Here is a 21,768-nt window from a genome sequence, read left to right as displayed (position 1 = left end):
TTTGCTTCTATCTTTTTCCCAGCATATTTGGTCATGTGACAAGAGAGGACTCAAATCCTAAATCTTACACTGTGATTGTTCTTTCTGTGTGTGAGTGGAATAAGATAACATATATATGCAAGCTTTTAGTGACTCAAGACCATGAATACGCATGTATACTGCTTTATTGTTGAAAAAACAAAAGGAATCTGTGCTCTTTTTAAATTGTTTTGTGCCTTGCAGAATGTCTTTCTAATTTCTCATAAACGACAAATCATTGGGCAAACATTTTTTTTATATAAAAAAAAGGCAAAACCAATTTTTTGGGCTTTTAATTACAATGAATTTTTTGTTAGGTGCATGAATCCGAACATTCCCATATATACACCTTTGTTGAGGTGGAAGGTGGTGGGGAAGCCTTGCCATCAAAGCTAGAGTCCCGTTGGCAATAATTATATATAATTTTCTTAAGTGGAATTTAGGTTAACATATTAAGAGCGGGACACAAAAACAACGAGTAGCAAGTTAAACTGCATGGCAACTGACACGTTCCTGTTTAGCCTCAGACATAAGAAAAATATATACTACCACATTTATTTTTCTTCCTTCTAAAAAAAAATATAAAATTAATAAACAAAAGGCCATGTATATTAAGCAGTGGTGTCAAAAGCACGAATAATTCCGTACTAGGAAATTTAACTGAGGATTCAGTTTTTGTCATTGAAGGCTTCACTGTGTATCCATGATCAGTTATAGCTCTGTCTCTCTGGTAACTCACACGATGTCGTGTCACAATTCACAAATCTGTTTCATGGTATACTCAATGGGGTTTCGTGTGCCCGTGTTCAAAATTTTCACTATTTCCCTGAACGCTGTAAAATAAATAAAATAAAATTGGACAAATATATATTTATATATTGGTGCATTGTTACCGAATTATGTTTAGTACCATCACACTAGCTCTTCATCATGAATATACTAATCATATCCATTTTATACGAAGATGCACAGAAATGCCATGCTTCCGTGTCTCCCTGATCAATCTGATTTTTTGGGGTCCTACTTCTCTGCACAACTTGTGGGCATTCTCTTAAGCTAAAACGTTCCAAGTGTATGAAAACATTTGCTTTATATTTGGTAAAGGTTCTCCGTTTTATCTTATACAATAGAAATACTATAATTAATTATCCCCATTAAGGTTCTGCCATACCCCAGATGCTTATTCGGGTGAAAATTCAATTGATTTTCATATTGGTATGCTAAATTGGGTCTATTTAGCTCTTCGCAACAATGCAGTCTGCAACCTAGACAGTGATCTAGACGAAGTTCGTGACCATGTGAGCGTGTAAAACTGTAAGTGTGATAAATTAAATTACCAAAGATTTCAGCACAACTTGGGTTTCTAGAGAGAAAGAGACAGGCAACCAGAGGAGAGGGTGAAAGAGAGAGAAGAGGGGATTGAAAATCAATACGCCAAATGATGTCAGGAGAGAGGAGTGGTTAAAAAAATGATGTCACGTAGTGACAAAGGTAAACCTTTTTCACAGAAATGTAGGAGAAGATGTGGATTCACTAAACTAAAAGGGCAACAGGAAGAACTATATATCATCATTAATGATAAAAAGGAAAGGCGGGGGAATCTTCTCTGCAAGCACTGCCTTTTTTTTTCACCATTTGATTGAATGAATCAGATTTAGTTAATGGGAAAGTTCACCTAATTCTACAGACAACTAGGAAACATTAAATTTTTTCTTCGTTAATTTATCTCAAAAATAAAAATTCAATTTTCTACTGCCGCTCACCTTGCATGGCTCAAACGTGTAGCATCAGATTCAATATATTTTTCTTTTGTGTGTGTGTTTTTTCTTTTCAACCCTATCACCGGAGGGTAATTAAAAAACCCGCATTGTCATTGTGCCTCCAAGACTCAAGAGAAAAGAACCTACCCATTTTCTCACAGAAAACAGAACTGGTAAATTCGGATAATAATTAATTAAAGTGGGTATTTTCCAATTCTTCCCTTAAATGAAATTAAACAGAAAGAAAACAATTTGACCGGATCAAATTAAAGAATTATGCATCAACAAGGCTATAAATTCATCAGGTAAAGTGAATCTTATATATAACAAAGCCATAAAATCTCTAGATTAAGAGATTATTATGTATATCACACTGAAAATTTTTCCAGAGAAAGAGATCACATATATTTAATTTACACTCATCAACATCACACCCCCGGTATAACTTATAAGATGAAAGAGGGTAGTGAGAGTTACCGTGAATGAAAAGATAAGGATGAAACTAGAGAATTGATGAAGAGGAAGATGTGTGTGTTCACCTTGTACTCTGAAATCTTGCAAGTGATGGTACCAAATGAAAGCAATTAAAAGCCTGAATTGCCATATTCTCCCACAGCTTTCTTGAGCTTCTAGGGCTTAAAATCCTGGAGGTGGAGAGATATAAGATGCATAAGAAGTTCAAGAAAGCTGTGGAAAAGCATGACCAGGACTTGAGAGAGGAAAATTGAGCTCAGATCTCTCGCGCGCACACACACACACCATCTAGGCACCAAAAGTTATAATGAGAAAAAGGGGTTGAGGGTGGAGATATAGGGGAAGGAGGATTTAGCATAAGAAAGTAAAGGAGGGTGAGAAGTGAGAAATAACCATGCCCATACAAAGTTTCTCGTGGACCACTCTACCATTTATAATATCAATCTACCAGCTTTATAGAGAGGAGGGGTATGAAAGAGAGAGAGAGGGGGGGAAGGGTGAGAGTAGGGTTCACTTCACTTACAAAGGTGCAATTTACCCACAAAATGGCTTACTTTCCCGGTGAGTGCGCAGTGGGTCACATACAAACACGCCAGATGGGTAAAGAACAATAATCTTTCCAAAAAAGACAAATCAAGAAAAGAAATGTAATTGACAGGTAAATGAGATTTTAAGCAACAAAAAGAAACCAAAGAAAAAGAAAAAAAATGAATATATATATCTCTTGTAATTTGAATAAACCTTCCCATTCCCCTCACATGCCACCATGTGAGCAGGATCTCTTTTTTATTTTGTGTAGATTTAAAGTATGGGTTGTTTATGGTCCCCAATCTTTGTATACGTATTAATTTGTTTTTCTTTCATTTGTAAATAAAAAAATAAATAAAACAACCACACACACTTACAATTGTAGTTGCTAATCAATCATTTTGCTTGCTGTAATGCAGATGTTTGTTTTACAATTGAGAGAATAATTAATTTGTGTAGAGCTGTTATGACAATCCACAATATGGTGGCATACGAGGCTGCCCAATGAAGGGACTATTATTGTGCACATATATATTTTTCACTCTTAACCACAGAAAAGGGATAAAAAGAAGAGCTATAGATTGTTTCCATATAGAGGGCCTTTCTATTTTTACACTTCTATGAGTATATATCCTGGAGCTATTCCAGCTATGCGCTACGCATCTACAACTAGCTACTTACACAAATCAAGGTGTACTACACTACAAAGTGGTTGAGTTTTTAATGCCAAATGTTGGCTCAAATTTATAAATGCGCCCACTTTTATCTGCACTTTTGCTACTTGAGATGTATCAAAAAATTAATATGTCTAAAGTGTGTCCACCATTAATTCAACTATTTAATAACGTTCATATTTTTGGCATTTTATTATGTTATAGCATTTTCTTTTAGTTTAATTTCTTGAATATAAGAAACAAAACCATTGACATATTTTCACATTTCTCTTGTAATGTCAAAGCTGCCTCTAGGTGAATATAATTAATATAGGCTTCAAATAAGATTTCGGTTTTGTAATTTCAATTCATTCAATTAATTAAGTTTTTGTACATTTTTTTAGACATGGATCCTATAGTTTTCTATTGTTAATTTATTTTTAATCCTCAGGGACAAATATTCTTCTGTTAAAAGCATTAAATACCTTCGTAAACAAAAACTATAAGGATTACATGCAACCTAAATAAATGAAAATATAAAAACAGTACTTGGAAAGGACAAAATTATAAATGCATGTAGGAACTGATACTTAAAATTGAAATTGCAAGGACTAAAATTCAAATGAAAGAAACCTACAAGCACTAAAGGCTTGTTCAAACATTTAATTTACTTTTCAAACAATCAAATTTATAAATAACAATACACAAAGTGAAAATAAGCAAGAGCTTAATATGATAACATGAGCGGAAGAAGGCAATAAGGGCGTGTTTCAATAATTATCACACTAAAAGTTCCTATAAATTACACTCTTAATTTTGTCTTAAAAATCTACCCTAACATATTCCCTGATTATTTAATATCATTTACTGCCTCTCTTCCTTTATTCACTGTTGTTTAATGGTGTAATATTGAAATTAAAAATAAATAAATTAATGTAAGAAATTAAATTACGTTTTGAAAAAAATTAAATTTAGAATAACATGTATTATTATTTAAGGAAGACTGAAGTAAATAACTAAGTCACTTTGGGGAAAGTATATTATAATTTAATATACATAAGGTTGTAAAGGTTAAAGTTTGACCGAGGAAAAATAAATTTTAAAGAAAAACTATAAAGCTATAATAAATTTTAAAAGGAACTAATTTTATAAGCTATGATTTAGCGAGGTAAAAGAAAGAAATTATAATATTACAAAAATAATATTCGAGAGTAACTATTTTGAGATGTAATATTTAGCTAAGACTTTTAAAAAATTATTTTTAATATAAAAGGTTAAAATTAATAAATAATTTTAAAGTTCTAGAACAACATTAAAATAAATAAATAACCGATTATCTTGTAAAAAAAAGATATCTTATCTCTTAGAGTAATTATTATGTTTTATTATATAAAAGTAAACATAAAGATAAAACCCAGTCAAGAAAAAATTAGATATTTAAAATTAAGAAAACTAGTTTTTATTATTTTAACCTTTTAAAAGATTTTTCTTTATAAATCTAGTCTAATTATTGTAACCATAAAAACACCCCCCAAATTAAAATCATCTTTTAGCATGCAAAAAAATGTTATACACTGAAATATAAAATAATATTATATTATCATTCAATCAAAACTTATAATTTATCATAAGTTTATTCATTTTAACAATAAGTACTTTAAAAATTATATCATGCAACTGATAATTTTTAATTGATTTAATTGATTGATAGTGTAATTTTTTTTACAATAAAAAATTTATAATCATTAAACTAAAAAAATAAAAGCATCTCTTTCTTAAATGATTCAAAAATATCAAGTTCCTATTATAAGCTTGAATGTAGAAAAATGTGTAGAAGAAAAAAGTAACATGGAAAGAGATAAGGGAGAAGAGAAAATAAATCAAAGGTAAATAATTGTTTCTCTTTTCACTTTTTTTCTTGATAAACTGATTTTAAAAATAATTTTACACTACTCGACAAATAAATTTTCATCCAAAAATATAAGCTTTGAAAATTATTTTTAAACACAAGAATTAAAAAAAAAAACAATTGGGGAATATTTTCTCATATTCTTCAAGCATTTTGATGAACTATTATAGGGATAATTTTTTTTTTTTTAAAAAACAGAAATATATTTTAAATGTATTCAAAACACAAACACTTTTTTCAAAGAACTGAAAATTATTTACGAAAACAATAAACAAACAAGGCCTAAAGTTGTAGGTTCTTTTTATTAATGTGTAAGTAAAAAAGTTAATTTTTTCTCTCTACTTATTTAGTTAGGTAACAACGTAAAAGAAAAATAAAATATGCTGACAATAATGTTTATACATGGTTAAACTAAATCAGAATTCAGTCACCTTCCCGAGTTAAAAGTATATATAGTCCTTATAGAGATGAGTCAAAAAAAAAAAATATCAGCAAAATCAAACATAAATATTAAAATAATAGATTTTTTGCACTAATAATATCATAATAAAAAAAATAGTGTATGTAGAGATGTTTACCGGTCAAATTTAATTAAACTCTATCCAATCCGATCAAAATTCTATAGGTTGAATTGTGTCGGATTTGTATAATGTTCTTAGAGCCAATTTAATCCAATCATAAACAGGTTATATCAAGTTGGATTAATTGAGTTTAAATATTTAGAAAAAATATATATTTTTTAAAAATCTTAGAATAAGAATTTGTTTTTGTCTAATTTTTTTAAAGTAAATAATAACTAAATGCACACAAAAGATATCAAATTATGAAAATATTTGACTAATAGAATTAATGATTTCAATGTTAATATAATTTTTTTGGGATAAAAATAAATTATGATATTAACATGTAAAAATATAAACAGAATCAAGAGAGATAAAAATAACTTAAAAAGACAAAAAAAAATCATGGTTGGTTTAATTTAAGAATTTAATAAATTATGTGAGCTATGTTTTGTGTTTACTAATTAATATATATATAATAATAATAAACTAAATTATATGATATGCGCTTGGATCGGGTTTAAAAAAAACATATTACCTAATCCGTTCATGATCAAGTTTTAATCAAATTAGATTGAATTCGACCCACACAGTTTAAAAACACAACCTAATATAATTAGGTCGAATCCAAACCTATAAACACCCCTAAATGTATGGTGTAAAAGATAGTGAATATATAAAAGAAATGAAGAAATTTCTTTAATTTTTATTTTTTTACTTTCGTTGAACATAACATAGCATAAAGTGTTTTCAAAAATTAATCCAACACCTAAAAAATTGAATATAAATGAAGAAAAAATGTAATTGCTAAATTATTGAGCCAAATATGCATTTCTTTTAAGAAAAACCACTTATAACTAAAAGTGTGACAAATTAAAAAAAAGGTTTGATAAGGATGAATTGAAAGTTTACCAATAAATTATTGATTCAAGGTATCAAATTCAATTTTTTTTTACATAAAATCTAGAGTTTAAATATTTTGAAAGGAAAAAAACATAATTATGAGAAGAAATTGACCAAAGGTTGTCAAGTTATTTTTAAAAGAGATTAGTCATAGTATAATTAATGAATATTTCATGCCGATAACATAATAAAAAATAAAAACTAATTTTTTTTTTCTGCTGATATCATTAAATTTTGAATCTCGTGACTTAAGAACTACATCAGTAAATCTTCACTCGTGGACCTCTACAACCATTCCATCTAGGATTAGGTATGTGTATTTTGACCTGGCTCACTATAAGTTGGGCCGAATGTAAAACGGCCTATTATAAGTTAAGTAAAAATTATATCGGTAATTTTTTTAGTTTAATCGAACTATCGATATACATAGGTTGCAGGTATGCATTTGGATTAATATTTTTGATGTGGTACATTCGAATTAATATGATAGTTCATATATTATTCATTTATTTATATAATTAAAGCTTTAAAATATTTCTTTAAATAATTTATTAAATCAAACTGTATTTTATTTAGCTAACATTAAATCAAATTGTACTGAAAATTAAACTAATTTAGTTTATTGTATTTTAATTTTTTTATTTAAATTGTAAAAATACTTGTAAAATGCACTGTAATTTGTTTCTTATAAATAGAACCAGAGGTAATATTTGGGAAATTTTAATTTTTTTTATTAATCTAACGCAGTTCAATAATTAAATTGTTTTAGTTGATCTGTGATGATGCTCTACGTATTTTTCAAACCTGTGTAGAGAAGCATAAAATGTACTGTGAGGGTGATGAATGAATGAATGGGGATAGGATGACATAGGATAGGACACAGAGCCACTCAAACGAAGTTTGTAGGCGATTGGGTTAGTTGCATTATTATGGCATCATAACATAAAAAATATGAGCGGATAACATAAGATATTATCATCACATCATGATCATGTGCATTGTGGGTCCTCCATATTCACTTCACTTCTTCATACAAAAAAATGTTTAATTATTTCAGTTTCAGGACGTAATTTAATATTTTGATTATTTTACTTGAAAGAATTAAAAAACTAGCTTCAAATGTAAAGTATAAAGAAAAGAAAAAAAAAAAAAAAAGACATGAGAGGTGTTATTGTAAGGTCCACCTCATAAGCAGCAGACATATCAGTTTGATATTCAGTTTGTTTTTCTTTTGTAGCGTACGGAGCAAGTGGGTTGGTTTGTTTCCGTTCGCATGGAAGTGAAAGATTTTACCGTGTGGTTCTACTTATGACTCATGAGTATTCTATACTGCTGCTCAGGAATTATTCCACTAAAACTATTACAATATTTAATGTTACTTATATTTGACTTTATGTACTAGTATTTGTTTTTTTTTTTTTTAATTTCATTAATGCTCCTCGTTACTTTTTTATGGATCTCTATTTTGTATTATTGATTTCTGTGTAAGTAGCTTCTTTAATTTGAGTAAAAATGAACTTGATAATTACCCAAAATTTTTTTGAGTTTAAATTTTGTAAATAAAATAATTATATTCAAGAAAAGAAATTCTACTAGATGTCTTCATTTAAGTTGGTAGATATTTTGTATCTTTAATATGATAAAAATTAAATATTTATTATTATAATTTAAAAAATTACTAAAACTCAGATTTATAAAAAAATAATTATTGAATAGAAGATAGTAAGCGAAAATGATAAAGAAAATATACACAAAATTTGATACGAAATACTTTTCATTTTAATTTTTAAATAACTAAATATGATAGTAGTATTTAGGTACGTTTTATATTCTTCTGCCTCGCCAATGCTCCCTTCTGCACTCACTGCCGGCCACATGTCTTACTGTTTGTTGCTAGCAGGTAGCCGCTAGCTACTAATTTCATCTGCACTCACCAATCATAGGGTTAGGATATCCAATAACTTTAATCCAAATTTGTTGATTATTTCTTAATTCATTTTCTATTATTGGCATTATTTTATTACAATTCCAAATTTAATTCGAATAACGTGTATTGTATATTTAAATAATAAATTTTAAGTTTTTTTTTATAAATAAAACTACCTAATACTAACCAAACAGAATGAAAATAACATTTTAGGTATAATATTCTTAGGATTGCAAAATTATATCGTGAAACAAACGCCTCCTTTTTAAAAGTTGGGCTTAAATTTTATTATTTATAATATTTAATTACTATAATTTCGTCAATTGTACCTTTTAGTTTTTATAGTTTTAAAGTGATTTTTTTAGTCTTTCTAATTTGAAAGTAATTTTTTTAGTCTCATTTTATTTTTATTTTAGTCCTTATAGTTTGAAAGTAGTATTTTTAGTTCCTATACTTTATATTTTAATTTCCTTTTAGTCTTTACCAACAAAATATGAATAATATTATCAATTACAATTAATTACAAAAATATTAACAAATAATTCGTAACTAATTTATCGTAAGATAATTTGTAATAAAAAAAATAGTTGATAATTTATAACTAATTATCTTTATATATTTTTTAGTAAGGACTAAAAAATAATTAAAATACAAAATTATAGGAACTAAAAAGATCACTTTCAAACTATAGGGACTAAAAGAAAATTAAAATACAAACAAAAAAATCATTTTTAAACTATAAGAACTAAAAAAAATTAAAATATAAAAGATAGGAACTAAAAAATCACTTTCAAACTATAAAGACTAAAAGGTACGAATCGTGAAACTATAGATAAGAAATAAGTAATTTAACCTATTTATAATTTGCAATTATTTTTATTAAAAGTTATTATCTTATTCAATAACACAATTCAAAATATACTAAAAATATAAAAAATACATTTTACACTTATTTTTAACTTATTATTTGACATGTATTTCTAAATTTTTTAATGCAAATTACACTATTCGTATTAGTATCAATAAAATTAAAATACTTTTTAACTAAACATGTAAAATTAAATAATTAAAATAAATAGTATTCAAACATTTTTTTTATTAGAAATGTAAGAATAAGAATCAATCAAAGTTTTCATTAAAAAAATGAAAGATGACACGGCCGGTGAATATTGAATTTGATTGACTTAATGAACTGATTTTTTTGTTGTTGTCTAAACTACAATCTAAACTAATTAAATTAATCAAATCGATTAAATTAATTGGTTATTTTTTGTTTTAATTTCCAACAGGTCATAGGCTTTATTTGATACTAGATTGTTGGGAACTTTGATGTGATGTGCAACTAGGAACAAGGAACACAACAAGCTTGACTGAATGACTCAGTTGTATATATTCACGATAGCTTTGGTATAAATAGCCTTTCTACACATATTTACATATACAATAAAGCAGCCAATTTATCCATAATTAATGCCAATGGTAACAGAAAACTAAAACAACTAATATCTTTAAAGAATAGGACTTTTCTGATAAACTGAGCAAATTTTTTTTGGTGAACATCATAAACTGAGCAATTATTCTTAAAAAAATGCAATAAAGTCCTTCACCAACTAATCAATTATTATATTTAATTTGAGCTAGTGTTTCAAAATTAGCCTTGATATGCATATGGCAACTTATGTACTAAATATTCTATTTACATCTTAAGTAATTACATCTTTATATGCCAAATATATTGCTATTCAAATTGAATAACATTGGCATGCAATGTATGAATAACCATATGGATCGATTGTTTCAAATATTAAATAAAAATATAATAAAATAAGTTTTAATGCAAAATGTGATGCACTGATTAGCAGTTTTTTTATGTAATAAACGTTTAACACAAATAAACATCAAAATTTTGAATATATATGTAATGTAATATGGAAAAAAATTAGATAAATTATAATTTTTATTTTCCAATAATTTTAGATTTGAAATTTTGGTTCCCTTTTTTTTCCTACAATTTTAGTCTTTACATTTTAAAAAATCTATATGTAATTTCAGTTTAACTCTATTAGACTACATAACACTAATAATGGGTAAAATATATGGTAACTTCATGAGTGATGGAGGGGTACTTAGTGTGCCTTGGTTTTAGGACTGTTCATTGTAGAATGTGCATTGAATATCGAACAAAATAATACTATTTTATTTTAGAAAATTCTAAATTTTTTAGAAGATTAATTGTGATTAATTTCACTAATCATATTAATTTTCATGAAAAGTTTGATTGTCTTCTTGCATAAATTAGTATAATCTTTTCTATTTGTTTTGTCACACAATGTAAAGATTCATTTGAATTAATAGTTGAATTTTCCCACAAAACCATAGAAAATCTAATTAATTAAATTTTACAATAATTTAATTAACATTTTCACTTATAAATGATGCAAATAAAGTTAATCATGAAGGTAGAAAAACTAGGTGTTACACAGGATAGATGGATGGAGATCCATGATTTTCATGAATTTATGATATTTTTACTCAAAATTGTGTTTCATTAGTTGTCAAAATGTGTATGAAAATCACTAACTGAATTGAGTAATAACATGCTTGGATAGCTACCGGAATTAATTTTAGAGTCAAAATCATGATAAAAAATTGAAAAAATAAAAGTAATTATTTGTTATTTTGACTTTCAACGTGATTTTGGAATTGATTATGAAAAAATTAAATCTAATCCAAACATGCTATAAATTCTTTATAGATTTTTGTTTTTTGTTGCAATACACTAAGGATGAAATATTTGGTTAGGTTAGAGCAAAACATTCTCATCATCATATGTTTGAAAAGATTTTTTTTACCAAATTTCTTTGACTCAGTGGAACATCACCAATTTACCTACCCAACGAAACAAACCTAGGCGCGGTTTGATTCGATATCGACAAACATATACATTTGAAAAATAATTGAGTTATCCCTTTTGATTCTTAATTGACATTATAGTTTTTAACTAAAACTCTGAGTTGTATGATCATTTTGCCTGCAAATTGATGGGAGACTCAACGTGTACAATGAAGAATAAGGCTTACATTGTGAAACAACCCCTTTCTTGCACTCATTAATTATTTCAAGAACTTCTGCTGTTACCAACCATAGATTTTAAGAACTGTCTTAATCGAGACATCAAGACTTCCAATTATGGAAGTTTAACTAATGAATAACTTATTTGACGAAACAATGAATGCGTGGGAATAAACAATTTATCCTTATAACTATTCAATAGAGACAGATGGTCTATCAAAAGATGACCAATGTTTCAAAATAATATAGTAGTGATGAAGTTGATGAAAGAATAAAAATTTATACTTAAAAACATCCAATAAGCAAAAAATTAATCCAAATTGTACTTGACAAGGTATGGATATGAATTAAAAACCTCACACAAAAAAAGATCTGAATTAAAGAAAACACAGAAACATAGTAAAACTCAAAACGAGTCGCACGATTGCATGTGAGATGTAAATGAGTATAATTCCGTCTCGTACTAATTTGTTCGCTATATATATTCTTGCTGATTGAAATTTAATTTCCCTTTTGAACTGTTGGATATATAATAGCGATTCCTATTTTACTTGCATGTTTTAACTAATATACATTAAGAAACTTCATTTGTCTTATATCAGGATTAATTAAGAAGAGATTGCTCACGACTCACGAGCCTCTATCATTTCTTAATTATTCTGGTTTTAGGAGTGCAAACTTAGTATGATTAGAAAAATTACCATCTCAGGAAAAAAATTCAAAAATAGAATGGGAAGAGGAAAGAGCACGAACACACTCAGAGGTAAAAAGAAAAGGATTGTTACAAGACGCGTCCATTAGAATAATCCAAGCCACTAGTTGACAATTTTTCAAAGTCACATCTTTCACTTCTTGATTCCCACAAGTATGAATCTTTCCAGTTTTTCACCCTCTTTTGTGCTTATTTGCATTTATTTATTAATTAGCCAGAATTCCGTATTAGGTGTCAGTTTCTTATTCCAATACCACACACACTAACTTTGATCTCTAGTTAAGTGTTGCTGCGAGATATATATATATATATATATACTACATAAAAGTTGGTGATTAGTGACGGTTTATTCCTAGCGGTTACTATAAGTTGCTGGAAATATTTCAATTTCTGAATCCCGATATTAGATCCACAACAATATTTTTAATTGCTGTCGATTTACGATTGTTTGCAACTCGGCCAGAACAACGTTGTACCCCATTCCACATGTGACTTAGAGTTTCATTCGTTCCTCTTTTTTTCCTTATTATTATTTTTACTGTGACGAAGAAAAGAGAGTTCTGATTGGTTGGCAGGTAAGGCAACGTAGCATGATTGCATTTCTGAAAATGGTTTTAGAGGAGTTAGGTGCGACTAAGATTAAAAGTGGCACCAAACTCTATTTATTTAACTTGGATCATGGAGTTGCCGATGATAATATCAACGTATCATCATCATCTACAGTAGAAAATCTATTTTGCTTTATTTTTTCTCTACTTTTTTTATTGTTTTTTTTAAATGTGTTATGATCCATTTTTCTTTGTACATCTCGTGATAATACTAGTAAATATTGTTTCGTAACGGTGATGCAAATATAGTTTAAGGTCCTTCAGTTTTCAGTCAAAATTAATTTTGTCTCTTGCCCCAATATCTTGTGTTTCATAAAGATAGAAGAAATTCACATATTATAAAAAAAATATGAGAATCAAAATTATTGTCTTTAAAGTATTGGAACTAAGATGAATTTGGACTAAAAATTAAAGGGTCTGAAACACATTTTATATACCCTATAATTTTTATCATTTTGATTCTTAGTTTGTGATTTTTTTTTCGACTTTTGTTCTTATTCATGTCATATTTTGCTCCTAACTTCAACTGTGTAGCATGCTTGAATCTTTATATTCTGAAAGTTTGTGTCTGTGGAGAGGTGTAGAAAATTTCACTACTTGCTATTGTTTGCTACGTATTCAATTAGTTTCTATATCTTTGTTAATGTTAAATTTTATGTCATTCCTGATGACAACCCTGTCATTCTTTTGGTCAATCAAATAATGAAAAGAATTGAAAAAGTATCAGACTTTTCACAGCTGTTGTCCTCGGAGGAGGGTGAATTTAAAAGGTACACCATTCATTATATGACCAGATTAAGAGATCAAAGTGAAAAACAGAAGTTTTGTTCGTGAGGCACTCTGATTATTTAGTAGCCATCAAGAAATACAACAATATAAGGCTTGATGGAAAGCCATCGCAAATTGAGTTTGTTGGAACATGTCCTGCTACTCTGGTTGTCACGCCTCTTTGTCAAACTAACTAAATGGATAGACCAAATGATGTCCATTTAAGGTGTGAAATTCTTATTCTTGATCGTTTGAGCTTCTCAGTTTTATATATTTCTTCATCTTTCTAGTCTGAATTGTAACTTATAGTATCCTTTATCCTTTGAAATACTCAATAACCTTGATTTGAAATTTGCAGTTGCTCATTCGTGTTACATGAAATCACAGGTTATGTTCATTTAAGATTATGAGTAAACTTTAGAAATTTAGATCGGAAAATGGTTAAGAATTGATTCCTTTTAACACCGTAACCATTTCCTTTGGCCTAAAAATATTTAATTTTAAATTTCACAACAGACAACCAAGGTTGACATATGATATAGTTCCCATTGTCAGGTAAGAGCTGCACTTTCAATGGTTTAATGTTTGATATTTAACTTGGTTTCAAATTTCACTATGGTAGCACCATTTTTAGTTGTATCTTGCATTCAACTTTACTGTCAAGTCAATTGTATCTAGATACATTAGAATATGCGAACACAAAATCTCAATTTATCGTCTAGATACTCAACTGTGGTTGGATAATAAATTCTGTAAATAGAATTTGTGCTCGATTGCTGCTAGAGAGCTACTATAATAAGAGAGGCGGAAGGAAAAAGGTAGTTATCAAATCATTAAAAGTAATGTGAACCATAAACTGATCTTGATCTGTATCTAATGGAAGATTATTAGTATGGAAGATCATGATCTATTGCTAAGTAATAACCATTTTCTCTTATTATTATTTTATAGTTTTATGGTTCAATCGTTGCTCCACCAGTCTTTATTGTATGGAAGCTTCTGGTGTGTTAATGGTGCAATATTATTGTGTTCGATGAATTTTAACTGTATTTAATTGTTGATGGATTGACAAATGTATCAATTCGTTCTGAGTAGTAAAGTTAAAATAAAAGTCCGATTATCGAATCTACAAACACTTCTTTAGAATTCTAAATTTTCTTTTTTGAGTTTTATTTTATTCACTAAGCATCATAAATTTAACTACTTTTAATATGCTCTGCACAAAAACTTAAATGATGATAAATTAATAATTATTTACTCAAAAAGAAAGAATTAGGAGAAAAAATTTATAAATTCCTATATGATTTAACCCCAAAATATACTTAAAATCAGCCGTTATCATTAATATAATTAGACAATGTTTTGTTTAAATAAAATTTTGTTTTTATTTTATTCTACTATTTTGAATCTATTTTTCATTAATGTTCTTAGTGAAAAGAAAAATGTATTATGACAATTTGATGTGAAAGTGAAACTAGTTTGTAGAATTATATTAAGTAAAAAGTACACAATTGCTTCTCCTATTTTCTATTCGTCAAATTATGCCTTCCATTCTCATGAAATTCAAACAAGGTGTATTAGAGTATAGTTTTACTCTACTATTTTTTTGTTATTTTTATACTCTGTACAACAATAGTTAGTAGGTTATTGTTGACTTCAGGCCTTACTACATGCTTTTGTCGGTTTCCAAAAGAAGCTTTTTATGGACTAGATTTCAGCTAGCAAACTTGAAAATGCAATTGAAAAAAATGTAAAATATTTTTGCTTTTGTGATTAAATTCTTAGCAGCAAGCGTATGTTTTTACTTGATTACATCCAATCAAAACTTTTATGATAATTGATGTTCTATGAAGTGATCATGTGTGGAGTAACTGGCAAAATCCAAAGCAATCATTAGTTTGTGTTATTTCTTATTCTATTTTTATTGCTTACATTTCTTTAGGTTTGTTTTTTTAAGTAGAATTACAGTGTGCTCTTTGAAAGGAAGTCTTTGTTAATATCTCACGGTGTTAAAATCGCCAATAATCTTTAGCTTCATTGATTTTTAATCTTTTCTTTCTTTCGTTTGCTCATTTCTTGACATTCTTGTAGATCAATGCAGTTTATGCAAGTATTTGATGGTGGCCCTGGTAGAGCATCTATTTTCAACCTGGTATGTACAACCTTATCTTCCTTCTTGAGAGTTGAGACTCATCTCTAATTTCAAATTCTATATATATTTTTCCATATTTCAGAGGAGAAGAAAAAAAGGAACTACTCAGAATCAACATAAAGTGAGTCCTTTGGAGCTTAAATTTTTCAAGAAAGGCAATATTACTATTGACCTTAGTGGAATATAAAAATCGTAAGATGGTTTTGAGTTTCTAGTGCCTACAAAAAAAAGGACCAGTAAAACAGAGGAAAGTTAGGAAACAATTCAAATTCGGTCCAATTTCTAATAAAACTTATATTGATTGGCCTGGAAATAAATCCCGAAACACGTGTTATAAATTTGTCAGCTTTCACTATAAAGTCTTGTTAGATGGTGTCATCTCGACTTTGAATAAAAATTCCTGAAGAAATTATTTGCTTGCAATTCGTTATTAGTAAAGAGGAATTGGTATACTTGTCAACAAGTTAACAATAGAGATGGAAGGTTGTTAACTCGTTGACAAATGTACTAATTTGTCACAAGTAGTAAAGTTAGAACGAAAGTCTGAGTGTCGAGTTCATAGGGACTTTGCTTGTACTTAGATTGATGCAAACACAATTTACAAACAAGAGATAAGAAATTTAAATATAAAATTTAAAGAAAGTAAGAGATAAGAAGAATAAGAAATTTAAAATAAAAGATTAGGAGATAAGATAAAAATTTAAAGATCTAAGATATTGAAGTAAAATATAAGAAATGTAGAAGATAAAGATAATGATGCTTAAAGATAAATTCAAAATTTAAATATGTTGGGACCTAACATGCATAACTACCCTTGATGTAATGTTAAAATGTTTCTCTATTTAATGATATTTCAATTTCCACTCACATCTACTAAGATACTCAACCCTGATCCCTCATGATGAAGAATCTAATTTATTTATTTTCTCTCTCAAATCCCTTTGCAGTAAATTGTATGAAGTTTGGAGATGTATGCATAGGCAAAACAAGATCACTTTATCCCTAGAAATAAGTTGTTTAAATGTCATTTCCCAGTTCTTTAAAAATTACCATTTTGTCAATGTATAATCCCTAAACAGATGCATGGATGATCATACCATACAATAACAATAAAGCAAGGAAAATATTACATTACAAGGGCATTGACTGTTGGGCTCCCAACAATGGAGGTTTAGTCTCTCATTGTCACAAGAGGCTTTACACTTTAGGGACTGATGTGGATAAAAGAATAGAGATGAATAAAGTAGGAAAAAGGGAGAATGAACATAGAAAGAGAGTTTCCTCTATTAGAGATACTTAGACTTAGGATGTATTCATTAAAAAATTCCGAGTCTCAGTGTGTCGATGTGTATTTCTTCTTTGCTTCCTACTTTTTTTTATAGGTCTAAGGTAGCTTAATTTTCATATAGGCCTCGCGCTTAGCGCGAGCTTTCCCACTAAGAGCTCCTTTGGGCTTTTTCGTGGGCCTTATTCATACTAAGCATGAGTTGGCCCTGAGTGAAGAGACATGTTGAGCCTGTCTTGTGTGCTAAACGAGTTGTTCCAATCTTCAACTTTTCTTCAAGGTTTTTATTTCTAGTTTTTGCATCAATTTTTCTTCAAAGTACTTAAAATATTCTTCTTTTAACTTCTACTGATAAAAAATTGTAAAGATATTAATTTCTTCATTATTTCATTAAAAGCAAAATTGAAGAAATTATAATCATTCTTAACAAAAATTTACTATCAAATTAATTCAAATTTTGCAGTTATCAAAGGTTTTCTTATAAGGAAGTTGGCAAGGTTTCAAATATTTTTAATTTCTTATTTTCTTTAATCTAGGTGGCATCCCAAGCATAAAATATAAAGATTGAGATGCTAGAGGTTTCATTTTTCTTCTCTATTTGTTGACATAACACATGATCCAACTCTTTTAATAAATAGAGTTTGCTAATAATGTTTTGTTAATCATATTTGACTTGAAGCTGTGTTTTATATTCAAACACTATGTTTGTAAGAGGCCATCATGCAAACAAGAATTATTAGAATTCTAAATAACGAAATTACTTATCCTCTTCTTCTTTAGGGCATGATGAATCTCGATGGAAATTAGAGAGTGCTCTGACAAGGTTTTTGAAATATTCACCATGTGAATGACAGTTCAATGGTATATTGAATATTTATTTTTTCCTTCCTCTCTCCTTTTAGATTATTGGTGATTAATTTTCCTCATAATAATTTCTGGCATATTCCTTGACAATTCAATGTTTAAATAATCAAAGTATGAAAATTCTAAGAAGTATCCTGAAATCACATTCTCTCTCTCTACTTTTGGGATTTTTATCTCTTCAATTCAGGGCTTAAATCTATGATTTCAATTCAGATTTAGGGGGTCTTTGTCTGTACATCATTATCAAGTTTTGCAATATAATCATTCTCTTTCCTTTTAAGTTGTTGTTTTTTATGTTATTTCTTGTTTTTCCTTGTTTTATTTATTTCCAAAGCTCTTGCTTATCGTGGTATCATTATTTCTATCCCGCTATCATTTAGGAGAAATTTGTCAAAGCCTTAATTTGTCTTGAACTATTGGATTTCCCTTTCTATAGTAATACCTAGCTTAAATTTTTCTTTCTACATGTGAAATAATTTATGTTTGTTTTCTGAGTGCAATACCATTTGTCAATACCAGATAATGTGATTAGGCACTACATGAATGAAAATATACTAATTGATCTAGGTGACTAGGTTTATAAAATTTCCCTGTTTTGAGGTGCTCTGTGGTTTATAAGTTCAAGCAATAATCATAGTCTGTAGTTATTATGTTCTCATAATATTTTGTTTGGCTTTTCCTTGTTTTTTCATATACAACTGACATTTTTTGGGTTTAGGAAGATGAAACCAGATCAGGCATATATTTTTCTTTTATATACTTTATTTTAGTAATTTTAATGACTATATTATATTTTTGATGTCATCTGTGGCAGCTTTAATCCCATAACTTGCAATCACCCTTTAACTCCAAGAGGATATTATTCTTTAAGGTTTGTCAAGTCAGTGCAAGTTAGTTCTTCCCATCTATCTCAAAGTGGTCTAGAGTTCCAATTTCACTAGCTCAAACATAGTAAATCTCAAACACAAATTAATTTTGCTTCCTACAAAAATATCTAATTTCTATCTAGTCAAACATCGATGAAAATGTTTGTGATACCAAGAGATACTTCAAACTTTGCTTCATTGTGCTAGTCATTTTCTAATGTGTCTTTGGAACTGTTCTTTTGTTTTAAATTTAAGAATCTATATTAGAGATATTAAAGTTGTACTTTGTAGCTATTACCTTAATTATCTCTTATTCAAACCGGTTCATGAAAGTTAGTTAAGATATGTTTTTGAAGAAAATGGAATAAATAAATATCTAATTAATCTATATATATATATATATATATATATATATATATATATATATATATATATATATATATATATATATATATAGGATACCTTTCAGCAATGTACTCTAGATCTATTTCTTTCTACTTATTTTTTCCTCTAACAGTTATTTATTACTAGTGTACTCTATATCTTTCTACTGGCTTATTAATCAAGAGTTGCAAATGATGAGTTTATTATATACTCTGCTTTTCTCGCTAAACCATAATTTAATTATAGAGTATGAAGTTTTAAATTAGTGAAGTGTTTTATTATTTACGCCTTCAGTGATAATGATATGTTTTATTATTTGTAACTGGTAGGTAATTGCAGTCATCCGAAAACTGGTGCGAAGGCTATGTGATAGAGAAATGATTACTTAAATATCTTATTTTGAGTGTTATGATGGCCACTGATTTTGCTGTTTTTTTTTCACAAGGACTTGGATTTTCTATGTGATTTACTGTAACTTGATTAATTCATTGTAAATAAATTATTTGCCTCGACTAATATGCAATTTGTTCATTAAGAGTTTGATTGATGAACTATGTGATTTTTAAATAAAAAATTTCTTACATTTAATTGTTTAATTTGATAAGATAACATTTTTGGTTGAGAAAACTCTTTTGTCTTATTTTTCTTTTTAATTGATTAAGAATTAAGAAAACTTGTTTAATTGTTCGTTAATTAAGTTAAATGTTAAAAATGAATTCGTTGTGGATTATGTATCATTTTTGAGCTTTTGTAAAAAAAAAATGTAGTATTTGAGTAAAATAACTAATAGGTCATATAATGTATAGTAAAATATACAATATTGGTTATAAAAAATAAAGATAATTAATGAATAAATATTAGATATACAGAAATTTTTAAAATAATTAAATTAAAAAAAACACTTTGTTTATTTGTGGCAGTTTTTAAACCCTCATAAATGAATGAAGGCTGATATTAAAAATGCAAAAACATATTTGTGGGTATTAAAAACTACCACAATTTTTTTTGGCGAATTTACCAGCTTTTAACTAAAAATCATCAAAAACCACTTCTGATATCTGTATTCTTGACGGTGAATCCTGACTCAAAAATGCAAAATGCAATTTGTGAAGGGTGTTAGCCGTCAAAAATAGCTTTTTCAGCCGCTACAAAATACAGTTTTCTTGTAGTGATATATCACCGAAACATGGAATTCTAATTGGCATGTTTTTTATATACCAAAACTCTACGTAGATATGATAAAGATAATATATATATGTCTCACGTGGTGGAGGATGCACTTAACATCATTGAATGCGGCAGTAGCCAGAGGAATTTCTGTCATGCCACCACCACAGCAATCAGCACCGGGATCACCGCATGCATGTTCTTCGAATGTGATTTAATTTTTTTTCTTCTCCAGTAGAATTAGAAGTGATCTTTAATAAAATTTTCTTTTCAATCATATTTTTTCATTACAAAATTTAAATTTAAAATCTTATTTAAAGAGACAAAATTTAATACCTCTCAAACCAACTTGAGTATATTGAGTGTTGTTCCGTATAACAGGTGCATGTTTTACAACATGCATGTACTTATGTTTGGAAAGCCACAAAAATTCCAGGTCCTTATCCTATCTTAATAAATAGTAAACGACTAGAAATTTTATGGCAGCAACACAAAGTGTGTTAATTTGGATAAGCATTTACAAGCTTAATTCTGGTGTTTTGGTAAAGAATTCTAATTAAAAGTGAATTTGAAGTGAAATAGTTTAGGTTTTAAACATATATTTCAAAAAGCAATAAGTTTCAAGTAAAAAGTACAAAATTTTCTGGTACGCATATTTAATTAGGAGCAAAATCAATTCTAACTCAAAAAAAAAAAAAAACTACAATTTTTTTTACCCAAAATCCCATATTCCTCCCATCCAAACAGCAATAATATTCTCCAAAGCAAAATAACATTAGTCTTCCTTAAATTATTTTCTATTAATTAAAGATTAAAATTGAGTATGCGGATATATATCTATGAACTGCAAGGATCAAGTATTCAATGTAAAAAGTTACTTGGTTAGATTTTTACCAATGATATATAATTAGTAGGCGGCTTATATATATTGCGGTAAATTTTTGTTAAGACTCGTGGTTTATATCCAGACCTGGAAATGTGTCACCTCCCGACCCTCAAACTTTAAGTTCATAAAAAATAAAAAAATAAACAAAAAAGAAAATCATGCAAAACACTCTACACACATTCGATCATTTGCCCTCATCATGAATTTGGAGAAGGATATATTTAACCTCGGGGGGACCTGCCATAGTCTTAATTATGGATGTCAATGACATC

This window comes from Glycine soja, chromosome 11 (genome assembly GCF_004193775.1).
Source record: "Glycine soja cultivar W05 chromosome 11, ASM419377v2, whole genome shotgun sequence".
NCBI lineage: Eukaryota > Viridiplantae > Streptophyta > Magnoliopsida > Fabales > Fabaceae > Glycine > Glycine soja.
This window is presented reverse-complemented; position numbering follows the sequence as displayed.